Source organism: Schistocerca gregaria, chromosome 1, assembly GCF_023897955.1.
Source record: "Schistocerca gregaria isolate iqSchGreg1 chromosome 1, iqSchGreg1.2, whole genome shotgun sequence".
Lineage (NCBI taxonomy): Eukaryota > Metazoa > Arthropoda > Insecta > Orthoptera > Acrididae > Schistocerca > Schistocerca gregaria.
In genome coordinates this window covers 1,121,193,039-1,121,207,553 of record NC_064920.1, presented here as the reverse complement: position 1 = coordinate 1,121,207,553, position 14,515 = coordinate 1,121,193,039, and positions in this window count along the sequence as shown.

Here is a 14,515-nt window from a genome sequence, read left to right as displayed (position 1 = left end):
TTTGCAAAGATATCAGAGCTAGATCAGAAATGTAGGGACTATGGTATGAAGATTAGCATCTCCAAAACGAAAGTAATGTCAGTGGGAAAGAGATATAAAAAGATTGAGTGCCAAATAGGAGGAACAAAGTTAGAACAGGTAGACGGTTTCAAGTACTTAGGATGCATATTCTCACAGGATGGCAACATAGTGAAAGAACTGGAAGCGAGGTATAGCAAAGCTAATGCAGTGAGCGCTCAGCTACGATCTACTCTCTTCTGCAAGAAGGAAGTCCGTACCAACACTAAGTTATCTGTGCACCGTTCAATTTTGTTGTACGGAAGCGAAAGCTGAGTGGATTCAGGTTACCTTATCAACAAGGTTGAGGTTACGGATATGAAAGTAGCTACGATGATTGCAGGTACTAGTAGATGGGAACAATGGCAGGAGGGTGTCCACAATGAGGAAATCAAAGAAACACTGTGAATGAACTCTATAGATGTAGCATGCAGGTCGAACAGGCTTAGATGGTGGAGTCATGTTACACGGGCGGGAGAAGCAAAGTTACCCAAGAGACTCATGGGTTCAGCAGCAGAGGGTAGGGGGAGTCGGGTTAGACCAAGGAGAAGGTACCTGGATTCGGTTAAGAATGATTGTGAAGTAACAGGTTTAACATCAGAAGAGGCACCAATGTTAGCACTGAATAGGGGATCATGCAGGAATTTTATAAGGGGAGCTAGCTGCTCAAGACAGTTTTCAGAAAACGTGCTCAAAAGTATTTCGGATGACAGCCTGTCTGTCTGTACCTCCCAGTATATACTCGGCTGGTTAAAGTCGCATGCAACTATTATTGCGTTCTCTGGTTTTTATGCTCTATTGATAGTAGACTTTCTATGAATGACTCTAGAACTGTCACAGCAGAGTCGGTGGCCGGTAAAAAGTTTCCAACAATTAATTTATTTTCACTACATCTGCTATACGCGACCAGGACATTTCACTGTCACACTCAACTTCGACCTCAATAGAGACTATATTTTTGTCAGTTGCAATTAACACTTCCACTTCTATGGCCTCTACTCTGTCTTTCCGATATAAGTTCCACAACTCGTTAAATATCTCAGAGCTTTCAATTTCGGGTTTCAGTCAGCTCTCGGTCCCAAGAATAATTTGAGCGCGAGAAATTTCCTGGAGGACAGTAAAATCGGGAACTTTATCATGAATACATCGAAACTCTGCTGATAAAGTAGTGTCAGTCGAAGTGTCTTTATTCTGAACGCCATTTGATTTCCTTTGCTGTAAATCAACTGGTGACTGGTCATTAGAGCACCTCAAAAAACACGTAGGCTAAAAGACCATCATGTGCAGACCACAAGTACTCTGCCATCCAAGTAGCTGCTTCCTTTGCGTAGTGCACCCTTGACCTCTCAAGGGAAGGCGCACAAATCCCCACACGATAACGCTGCCAAGAGCGTCTAATAGCCGACGAAACCTTTGGCTGAGACCTTCCATTCGGCCCCAAATCAAAGGACCCCACACTTGGAAAGATGCTGCAAATTGCGAGCTCGATTTGCTCTTCGCCGGCCAGAGTGGCCGAGTGGTTCTAGGCGCGTCAGTCTGGACCCGCATGACCGCTACGGTTGCAGGTTCGAATCCTTCCTCGGGCATGTATGTGTGTGATGTCCTTAGGTTAGTTAGGTTTAAGTAGTTCTAAGTTCTAGGGGACTGATGACCTGAGATGTTAAGTCCTATAGTGCTCAGAGCCATTTGAACCATTTGAACGATTTGCACTTCGCAGGCAAGGCCAGCAGTCTTCATCACCTACGCCAGCAACCTGTACGAACTGAGGATCGCTTCAGAACACATGCAACAGGCTTTGTGCTGCCGACGTGATCCCCAACTGGCAGAGGACTGCAACCTACACGCTCGGTAGCACAGGCAAGGCCACTCCCACATTTCGGATGAGGCATGCCGGTAGATACACCGAGTGAACATTAGCTTTCTTTCCATCCCTGAATGCTATCTGGCTGAGGAGCTCCCCCGTTTGGCAGCTCGAACCGTTCTGAATGGGCGGCCTGCTGTCCACTCATAGGTGAACGGGACAAGGCCAGGTGGCCAGTCTCCACATTGGCCGACGCCTCGAGCAACTCGAACGCATTATCATCCGCCACTCACTCTGCTGCAAGGGTGCTTCGGAAGCAGACCCTGTGGGAAAAACAAGGGACACCTGAGGTGGCCCATGTGATCCGCCAGATTCTCTGCCTCTGCTACACCCCTAGGCAGCAGCCTGAAGGTGACTGACCGTATCCAACATCACGTTCAGCTGTTCGCGAATTGTGGCTAGTTCCTCCCGCGTCGGCACACAGCATGCATACATCTTAGCCATCCTAGCAAGTGTAACTGGAGAAGTGAACTATAACAGTAGACAATCCTAGATATGCGACCTGCTACCTTCCTGATGTGCCACCAATCGATGATGATGCGTTAAAGAACTACTTAGCTGGCTCTTCAGTGACAAACAACGGCGCTAAGGACGGAATGAATTTTCACTTACAAAAACGCGAGATTATGTGGAAAACACAGAAAGGAATCCGTTGACGCTTATGGATTGTAGAAGTAATTGTAGCCTATTTCTTCCCCGCTGTCCTTGGGTGCTTGCATCCATGTGTGAATTACTTTTTCCTTGTCCCATCCTCAATATTATTACTTTGCTTATGTCATTGTCTCCAACACAAGGCTTGTTATATGTACAAAAGGGCAGATAGCTCTATTGTTTCCCACCTTGCAGTGTATTAAGGAATCCTATTCACTGCGCCCAGAAATGGTTCGAAAAGCCTGTAAGGGAGTTGCAGAGGAGAGTGTTCTAAAAAATAAATGTTATTAAAAAATTAGTTACGTTGCACCACTTCGACGTCATATAGCGAATCAGTTCATCGCGACGCAAATTCAAGTAGTCTACGAATAACAGAGTCCCTGAACGTTTGCTTCGTTTGGTTTCCTGAAACCGAACAAATGAAAATATTTCTCATCTAGGTTAAAGTTATTGCTTCCAAAAGAGGCACATTGTAACTCCTATTGAACGTTTCAACAAGTGGTAACTCACGGACCCACGTTTGTCTGTACATTACGTCAAGTTGGCGATTGCAAGTGCTTGAATTTGCACGCACAACGACCTTCATTGAGTAACATCAATGCTAAATGACTCGAAAACGGTGGAACGTATCGATTTCTCAGAACAACCACCTACGAAACAATGTTTCAAGGTCATCAGTGTGTCTATCCGCCCTGTATATAATTAATCTTCATGGAAGGGTACCGAGGCCGGCCTGTGTGGCCGAGTGGTTCTAGGCGCTTCATTCCAGAACTGCGAAACTGCTACGGTCACAGGTTCGAATCCTGCCTCGGGCCTGGATGTGTATGATGTCCTTATGTTAGTTAGGTTTAAGTAGTTCTAAGTAATAGGGGGCTGATGACCTCAGATGTTTAGTCCCATAGTGCTCAGAGCCATTTGAACCATGTTTTGATGGGTACCGAGAGTCCAAGTGCGTGATACAACTTAGAAGACAAACGCTCTGCATTATAATAATTTCTACACATCGTGTACCTGTGGCAATTTCATGCCTATTTAAAATAAATGTTGACTATTCATCATTTATGAAACTTCTGTTTCTTTTGAATTTTATTGGACAGTTCTTACCACCATACACCTCCACATGCCAATCCAAAATTATCAATGCAAACTGAATGTATGTCTACCATGAACAGAGAATGAGATGAGTTTAAAGAATGTTTATTGAAATGATTCCTGAGCCCAAATCTACAGCGACACTTTCTAACATGTGCCTGTATTAACTCATCAACGTTATCTGTTGCGCTACTCTTCATTGTTAATCCCTCCTACCATCCGTATTTAACATTATGAGGTTGTGTGCTAACACAACAATGGTGGCTGATGAACGTGGAGTGAGCAGAGTGGGAGTGTTGTGAGGATTAAAGACTTGCTCTTTATAATCGCACGTCGTGAGCATAGACACTATAAGGCAGCACGCTTTTTGATCGTTGTCGCTACGTAGGTTTATATGCACAGTCAGGTTAAAATCTTCCCCTTGAGTCGTTGGAGTCATTGTGGCTATAAAACCATACATTCCTAGAAAAATCAACTCATATCTACTGTGCATAATGATTATAGCTTATGATCGCCATCAACAACGAATACATTACATAACAATTTGGCTGAATACATATAAGAGGGTTGTCCAGAAAGTAAGTTCCGATAGGTCGCGAAATGGACACCACAGTGGAAACCCGATGAAGCTTTGCACAGATGTGTTGGGTAGCGTCTCTAGTATGATCGTCGATCGCATACAGACGCTGTTTTCAGTTGTGAGCGCACTGTGAGCGAGTAAAGGTGCCTAGAACAACGATGTCACCCGCCAAGTAGGAGGGCCCGCCGAGAGGCTTCTCCTTAATGAATGCAACCCACCTAACACAACTGCCACGCACTTCCTGCTTCACGGCAATTCTCAGCCGCACTCTGCAGGGGCAATGAAGACGCTCCTGCATCCTTTTCGATGGGAAGTGTTCGATCACCCACAACACAGCCGTAATTGGCTCGTCCTGAGTGAGTGTCATCTCACGGGGGGGGGGGGGGGGGGGGGGGGCAGGTAGCACGCTACAGACCAGCGGTTATAATTATCATAAAGTACAGGCGGCTGCCTTCTGTGACAATGGTACTGCAAATTTGGTATAACCCTCCGACAAATGTCTAGTTCCGAGTGGCGACTATGTAGGGAAGTATCTGGAAAGTGGTGCTAACTCTTGCAAATAAAATATTTCTGATTTTCACTGTAGCTCCATTTAGCGACCGATCGGGACATACTTTATGGACAACCCTCGTATATTTGACCTTCTTCGGTCATCTTCCGGCACCCTCGCTAAGAATTTAGCGAACTAGAGACGTTGGAAGAGGTTTGTAGGAGACCTTAGCCGAGAGACTGAAATATCGACTAGCGACGAAGTTTCAATGCTAATATGACCTTGCGTAGTAATCTAGAAAACCTTGCCATCAACCTTTATTCAATATCTTCAATAGATTCGCGTGTTTCGCATCAATTTTTGTTATTAAAAATCCTGGTAGTGTTGACTGGCTTCCATCAGTCCGTCTTTTCGAAGACCTCTTCACTCTCTGTGTCATACAGGAAGCGAGAGTAAATCACAAAAGGTCACTGAAAGTTTAATAACATTCGTAAATAGTCAGATCATTCGAGAGTGCTTCTGAAATTATGGCAAGGTTTAATGTTATTCAGAACATTTCAGAATTAGGTCATTTCTGTACGGTCTACATCGAAAAAATACTTTCCCTCCATACGAACGCAGTAGTTGTGAAAGCTGTCGCATTGACGTCGTCTCACCCCCACATCTTTGACTTTTCTTTAGTTTAACAGTTTATACGTGTTTTAATGTTTACGGATATTCTGCTACCACCACTAACTGAAGTCATCCCGCTGCAGAGAAATTATATAAAACTGTGGCCCTCTATCTCATAATGTATCGGAATTCATTTCCTAATGACAGGCGTAATTTTTCCAGGTACATAATTTAACGCTTATGAGCTTCGAAAAACAGCAACTCGAGACAAAATTTAAAAAAAAGATACTATTATTTGTTATTACATTTACTAAGACAGCTATATCATTTGGATTTGCGTGTGCAAGTAATTGTCAAGCCCCGAAAAGTAGGAATACAATGTTATACATTCATATAAGGACATGAAACATTGTGGACCCTGTAGCTTCTAAACACTAAACACTAATATCACAATAATGGTCCGCTATCTGAAGGCTAAAATGCGAAAAAGAACACACTGGAATTCGAAGTAATTTTAATTTATTTAGGGAGTCTCGGATCTAACGAGAGAGCATGCGATTTATGACTACATCCAGAGTTGAGAAGTGCGCGGCGCTATTGATTAGCTTTAATTTGTTGGCTACAGCATGTCTGGCTGCAAAGCCTCTGTGCGCGATTCCGACGGCATCCTTTGTGTCGCAGCAAGCGGCAAGCTGTCAGTAGTTTTTCTCTTTCTAATCGCATAATTCATGATTGATTCGAAGCATCCTTTATTGGCCACCAGATGGGGTCAAGCCAAGATACCTGTAACTAGTTTTATTTGTCATTTTTTTCTCCATTACTTTCGAAGAACTGTTTTATTGGCTAATAAAGTGTTTGTTTTGGAAACAAATGTTCCACAGCTACAGTCTTCACATTTTATTTCTCTCGATCTTGCTACTACTTTCAGCGCGATATTCAACAAGTCATTCTTGTCATCAGCCAAGCCATCAGGCTGTGACCAGCCACCACTACTGGTCAATGCAGGTTGCTTTTCTAAAGATCAGTTGCGATGGTGGCTGAGAGCTCAGGTCCAGTGCTTGAAGAGAAGGGAGTATTCACGACGCGAAGTGGAATGTTTGTTTTGTTGCTAACCTGCTCAGAGAGTTTTGGGTCAGTGGACCGAAAGAGGATGGCAGCTATCTCTTAATCCGATATTCCTGTAGTGCTCCATACACCAAAACGTCTCTCAGTAATGTATATGTCCACAAAAATAAACAGACAAGATGGCCCTTTAGAATGAAACAGCCACTGTAACCTCAATACACAATAATCTCTGATGATTATTCATCTAAAATTTGATATTCAGAAACTATAGATACTACAGTACCGCAGGCACTATGTTATGAACTCTTCTTGCTCTCTCAACATAAATTCACAGATAAAATTAAAGTGTCATGAAATAACTTAACAAAAATAGTAAGTACTACAGTATTTTCCATTGTATTTAAAGATTACAATATCGTGTCAATGATGTGTCAAATATTCCAATGGTTGAGCTGAGTATAAAATATAAAGTCACTGTATAAAACCCACGAATAGCTAGCTAGATGAAGTAGCGGTAGAGTGGAAGTACAGTAATTATGAGGTTGGATGCAGAAGAGAGGAGTAGATTCGAACAAGATGAAAAAAGCGTAGAATAGCAGCAAATCAACTAAATAAATCGTTTACAGCAGTACTGGGACGTTATCGTATGAAGTAGTTACGCATTATACTTCGTCTATAGTGGTAAAAATGTAGCACAGTCGATGCGTGATGCGTTCTGTGCTCAGAGATAAAGAGAATATTTCGTGACATCTCCAGTGTGTTCTGTCCTTGTTCCACAGTACACATCGCAATTAACGACTGTGTAATACGTACTACAGCAGAACACTATTTCTGTATTGTCTCTCTCACAAAAACAGCTACACAGTAAGTCCAAAAGCTTTCACGGCCAGAGACAGTCAGCATAATTGTTTCCAGGCTGAGAACTGGCACACCACAAACTCACTTTAACAACACTGTCAGTCAGATTAATATCCATATTTTAGATCATGATTTAGGTGTTCCCCAGTACTACATTTGCTGTATGGAGTTAATGGCCGGTTCATATAACTGGATGTATAGCTGGTAGAGAACTTGTACTTGAGGGACGGTAGTGGAGGCGACGGAGAACAGAGAGAAAGAGATGGATTACGGGCCATAAATGCTGAGTGCAATGCCCTGGCTGTGCGAGTGATTCTAGGAACCAGCACCAGCACCTGCGGAGGGGACTTCTGTCTGTAGCATTCCAATTTGGGTTAGAGCAGAAGGGAGCCGGCTCGCGGGACATTTTACCTGGGCCAGGTGGCAGTGGGTCGTGAAGGCGGCCAGTTGGCGGAAAGTGGGTGGAGGAAGCCTTTTCAGAGAGACAGCTGTAAACTGAGACTTTGTGCAAACGGCGGGAAAGTAATAAAGCTCAGTGCATTCTCGTGTTAGAGGCTGGGGTGATACAACAGAGTGGCTGGTGCACGTGTTTACTCGTCGCAAGACTGTAATTCCCCTGATTCCAGAAAGTGGCCAGGTTCTTATATCAAGTGGAAAAAAGGCAAATATTTTTAATGGGTACGACTGTCTCTGAAGCTTAATCACATCTAGACACTTGTGAAACTTTGGATAAATTGTCTGTCTGATGGCAAGTTTGTGAAATACAAATTTAACATAACATATAATAACTGTAATAATAATATCGGGAACTGAATTAACGACCCATAAATTATGTAGGCCATACAGTTGTGATTTGGTTAGAATAATGTTTATTCAGAAAGCAAACTAATAGTGAAAGTGGTCGTATTTAGAGTTACTTTTTGCACTCGAGTGCATATCAATTTGACATAGTTCGATCATTCACAATCTCATCGCGAAATTCAAGTTATCTACGCGAAAAGTTAGAGTTCACACCAGGCGCGCGACTGCTCACCGCTGAGAGACTCAGTCACGCGATGCCACATAACGCGAAATTTTCTAAGTCGTTTCGCTTCCTACCTACCTGCCATATGACCGACCGTCTCAATCCTAAGTGTTCCCTTTGTTATCTCCAGCCCAACTGTCCGCTTTCGGGTCTGCATCAGGACTGTCCCTTTGCCCGCGTCGGATATCCTCGCTCAACTGACTAGGGCACTTCCCTTTCCTGAAGCCGTCCGCCCGATTGGTTACAGCCTATTCTACATTATTTTACATGTTAACATATTTAAATAATCAAAGCTTGACCACTTTCACGTTCTAAATAAAGTAACAATAATATCCATTGTTAAACTCTTTGAAGTACACTCCTGGAAATGGAAAAAAGAACACATTGACACCGGTGTGTCAGACCCACCATACTTGCTCCGGACACTGCGAGAGGGCTGTACAAGCAATGATCACACGCACGGCACAGCGGACACACCAGGAACCGCGGTGTTGGCCGTCAAATGGCGCTAGCTGCGCAGCATTTGTGCACCGCCGCCGTCAGTGTCAGCCAGTTTGCCATGGCATACGGAGCTCCATCGCAGTCTTTAACACTGGTAGCATGCCGCGACAGCGTGGACGTGAACCGTATGTGCAGTTGACGGACTTTGAGCGAGGGCGTATAGTGGGCATGCGGGAGGCCGGGTGGACGTACCGCCGAATTGCTCAACACGTGGAACGTGAGGTCTCCACAGTACATCGATGTTGTCGCCAGTGGTCGGCGGAAGGAGCACGTGCCCGTCGACCTGGGACCGGACCGCAGCGACGCACGGATGCACGCCAAGACCGTAGGATCCTACGCAGTGCCGTAGGGGACCGCACCGCCACTTCCCAGCAAATTAGGGACACTGTTGCTCCTGGGGTATCGGCGAGGACCATTCGCAACCGCCTCCATGAAGCTAGGCTACGGTCCCGCACACCGTTAGGCCGTCTTCCGCTCACGCCCCAACATCGTGCAGCCCGCCTCCAGTGGTGTCGCGACAGTCGTGAATGGAGGGACGAATGGAGACGTGTCGTCTTCAGCGATGAGAGTCGCTTCTGCCTTGGTGCCAATGATGGTCGTATGCGTGTTTGGCGCCGTGCAGGTGAGCGCCACAATCAGGACTGCATACGACCGAGGCACACAGGGCCAACACCCGGCATCATGGTGTGGGGAGCGATCTCCTACACTGGCCGTACACCTCTGGTGATCGTCGAGGGGCACTGAATAGTGCACGGTACATCCAAACCGTCATCGAAACCATCGTTCTACCATTCCTAGACCGGCAAGGGAACTTGCTGTTCCAACAGGACAATGCACGTCCGCATGTAGCCCGTGCCACCCAACGTGCTCTAGAAGGTGTAAGTCAACTACCCTGGCCAGCAAGATCTCCGGATCTGTCCCCCATTGAGCATTTTTGGGACTGGATGAAGCGTCGTCTCACGCGGTCTGCACGTCCAGCACGAACGCTGGTCCAACTGAGGCGGCAGGTGGAAATGGCATGGCAAGCCGTTCCACAGGACTACATCCAGCATCTCTAAGATCGTCTCCATGTGGGAATAGCAGCCTGCATTGCTGCGAAAGGTGGATATACACTGTACTAGTGCCGACATTGTGCATGCTCTGTTGCCTGTGTCTATGTGCCTGTGGTTCTGTCAGTGTGATCATGTGATATATCAGACCCCAGGAATGTGTTAATAAAGTTTCCCCTTCCTGGGACAATGAATTCACGGTGTTCTTATTTCCATTTTCCAGGAGTGTAGAATCTATACAATTTCCTTCTTAACTTTGAATGTCACGGCCAGTAGCCTTGCACCAATGTGCTTCGTGATAAATAAATATAGAACAAAAATAGCTATTATGCACTAAACTTTACAATAAATATTCTATTAGCTAATGATTCAGTAAGGTGTCATGCTGTCATCGTTCAATGTGTTTTGTGCGGAGGAAATGATGATCTGATGCTTAATGGAAAATAGTGATAAATTTACTATATCACTTAAGAAAACTAAGTTACAGAGTTGATATTTACTACGTTTGTCATTTTAATGATGCCCTTCCATATGAAATGTCGGTCGTTAACATCGACCAAAGCGTTCAGATTTCAGCATTCAGGTCTTTGTTACAAAACTTGTTAATTTCACTTCAACAGTAAATCCTAGACTATTATAGATATGATAAATATTCAAGATTCATTGGGATCATCATGAAAATATATGGAGGATGGCTTATTAAAATTACTGTGGCTTCATTCCTTGAATTACTACAGAATTAAACATTTTCACAGTTGTTTCCCTTTATCGCCGATCTTAGGTCCGCCATATTTAACACTGCTATGTCTCCTTGGCCACAAATGGCTTCTGTTAGGTTTCCCTATGAAGTACGTTCTTGTCTGTCTCACTCACAAACTACAGTGCTTAGGGCGCAATAGACAATAGATGTCTGTGACTTTCCCCATCTTGTAGTGAATGTGCGCCCTTTGTGGCACACGGTCCTGAACGACAAGGTTTGTTTCACAATTCCTGTAGGCTGACTCTTTCAGCCATATATTTAAATTAGAGCGCAATGCTCGTTAACTCACAATGGCTCATCTTCTTTCTACAGACAGCATACATTATGAGTCTCTGTTTGGCTCCTCTCAGTATATGAAAAGTGGAGGCTTGCTCGCCCCAGCGTGGGAACCCCAGTGCTGTGTCTCGATTGGATACCAGGCCAATAGAACAGTCAAAAGGTGAGACTCAGTGAGTAAAGGATAATTTGATTGGTTTGTACAAAATGGGGACGGTTTCGTTTTCCTACTTAGGCTCCCGAACTGAGGCTTGAAGGAAAGTGTTTGTGATTCTTTGCTTCTTCGTCTTCTGGTCCTCCCCACTGTGGAGATCTTCAGGTCTTTCTCTAGTGGGAGAGAATTTTGGTCTGTATCATGTGGCTGAATAAGAATCAGTGATAGCTTCCAACTGTACATATCATCTAGGACATATAATGTGTTTTGAGTCGCCTGTCTGACGTTTGACAATTCCAGCACACCCCGTCGTGCATGTTAGTCTAGTTGGTTTGGCCAGACCAACGAATGGGTGCACGTCACAATGAAATCTGGAGAGATTTTAGGCATTGTCATGGATGTTTTACGCGTTCTGATAATCAGAACGCCAGGTGGGGCAGTTTGCAAATTTTCGTGGATGCGTCAGAACATTACAGCTGCTGCAACACGCCGCTTCTCGCCCTTAGTGCGCCGCTGTCTGTCGCCGTCGAAATGAAGGTGAAAGTGTGAAATACTGCTGCAGCGGTGTAGTGTTGTTAAAAGGCATTCCCGGTCTCTGTTCTCCGGTCAATCATAGTTTGCGGTGTACTTAGTCTTTGTTGATTCCATTTGAATAGAGTTGCGCCTCACAATACATTCATCTAAAGGAAGTCAGATTACGTTGTAAAAGGGATTAACTCAGGGGAGAATTTGTATAGCTCCCTCGAATGAACGCTTGGCCAATCTAGTACCTGATTTATGTTCGTCATTTTCTTTTTGTGCAAGATTTATCAGCTAGCTGTAGTTATAAAGAATCAATAAAAGTTGTTATTGTTGTTAACTTAAATACGCCACTGTTCTCATTCATACTCTCTCAACTACCCACTGTTTTTATTTTGTTGTGATGGTACATGTGTACATCAGCTATTCACGGTTCAGTCTTATTATAATAATTAACTTGGTTATTAATCTGAGTTCCGAAAGTGACTGCAGGCATAGGCAACAAAAGTTGTATGACTATATTCACTAATTTAATACATAAAAATTAAGTGTGTAGTTAACAATTTGAAGATTATTGAGAAAACAATACCTTTCTTTGCGTAAGGATAATAACATTTAGCACCACTCAGACATATATTTATTATTAAAGGCAAGTGACAGCTTGCAAGATCTCTTGTGACAAACTGTTTGAATCTGGAAATATACCATCAAACTAATGGAGAATCATCCCGCAGTTGCGAGTGGCAGCTGCACAACCATATTAATAGCTCTTGCACTTAACCAGTTGGGGAAGGATGTATAGAAGAAAGGAAAACTTAAAATCCATTAGTTGGCGATTAGTTTGGCTTTAAAAAAGGTAAAGGAAACAGAGAGGCAGCCCTCAGATTGTCTTTGATAATTGAAGCAAGACAGGAAAAAGACAGATTCATAGGATTCGTGAAAGTAAAACGTTCATTCGACAATGCAAAATGAGGCAATATATTCCATATTATCATGAGAAAATATGATATCTGTAGGGAAAAACTGATAATTAATTGTTCGGATTAGCTGGCCGAAGTGGCGAAGCGGTTCTAGGCGCTACAGCCTGGAGCCGCGCCACCGCTACGGTCGCAGCTTCGAATCCTGCCTCGGGCATGGATGTGTGTGGTGTCCTTAGGTTAGTTAAGTTTAAGTAGTGCTAAATTCTAGGGGACTGATGACCTCAGAAGTTAAGTCACGTAGTGCTCAGAGCCATTTGCACCAATTTTTGTTCGGATTAGAAAATGGATAAGACAGGGGTGTAGTCATCCACCCATGCTGTTGGATGCTTGAAGAAGCTGTCACAGAAGTAGAAGATTCATGATTACGATTCATGGTGACTACGAAGTTCATGGTGAATGGAAATTAACGATAGGATGAGCTGATGACGCTGATATCCACGGTAAAAGTGAGAACGAACTGCTTGATTTGTTAAACGGGATAAACCGCCTAATAATAGCCCACAATACTGTTATACTAACACAAAGTAAGACGTCAGGTGTAGCGGAACTGAGTTAGCCATGAACGCAACACCAGAATTGGATACCATCAAATAGAAGACATTATGTTCCCTCGGCAACAAAATAGCCCTTAACAGGTGAATCGCGGCAGAGAAAGCTTAACACAGGCAAACGGGACATTCCAGGCTATGAAAGTCTACTAATGTCAAAAACCTGCCATAATTTCAACAATAGGTTTCTGAGACTGCATCTGGAGCGGCATTACATGGAAGTAAGTCATGACTGAGGGAAAACCGGAAAGTAGAGAAACAAAGAGTCTGAAATCTGGTGCTTTAGGCGGATGTCGATAATATGATGGCTAATAAATCAGGAGGGTCTCTATGGAATTAACAAGAGGAGGAACATTGACATGAAGAAGGAACAGGTTGACAGGATGTTAATTGAGGCATCAAGGAAAAACGTTTACGGCATGTGACGGAACTATTGAAGGTAAAATATGTAGGGAAGAGTGAGAATGGTAATTCCAAACAAATAGTTGAGGAGGATGGGGTGCAATTTTCTATCTGAGACGAATGGGTTGGCAGAGAAGAAGAATTCGTAGCGAGCTGCATCAAACCGGTCAGATGACTGATGAACTAAAACAATGTGATTGACGGCATAGGCAATTTTCCGTAACGTTTCCCTCCCCATCCACCCTGGGGAAGGATCATGCCACCAGTTCTCTTTGTCTTACCTAGTAGACGGGTGATGAAGAAAGACAAAGTGATCCTAGAGAACAGAGTAGTGTCCGAAAAGTCGGTAGCTTACATACCTCTAATTTTAACTGTCGGCGTCACTTGTTAATGTAGTGTTGATTTCAGTGTTATTGTACACTACGGGATTAAAGTAGTCACATTAGTGTTTTGGTACTGATGCCACAGCGCTTTGCCTTACAAACCAGTTTGTCATGTACACATTACTCTATCACCAGGCACGCATCATTACTGAACATTTTTTCATACAAGTTCAATGTGGCCACATCGTATCTTAATTGTCACCTGTTAGGATCAGAATTCATTTTATGTGGAAATTAAATTTCGCAGTACATTTTTCTGTAAGTTATGAGCGCTTGCTGAAAAGTAATGCCTCCAAATTTTTTATGTGAAAGATGTTAGCAGCTTGTTAAAGACTATATAATTTATCAACACTCTACATCATTAATCTTCATGTACATTTTTCAACATAGTCACATTGGCGACGAACATATTTCTCCCAACGGCAGACCAGTTTGCTGGTCCCTGAAGAAAGTTTATTAGATGACGGTGCCACAACTTCACTTCTGCTTGTACCGCTTCATCTGTATCACACTGAAGGCCTCGGAGGTGTTCTTTATGTTTTGGAAACAGATGAAAATCGGATGGGGCCAAGCTGAGGTTATTAGAACCGTAACCTTCCTTATGAGTACGAATGACCCAATCACGCACATTACGGATGTCGATAGGATCGTCA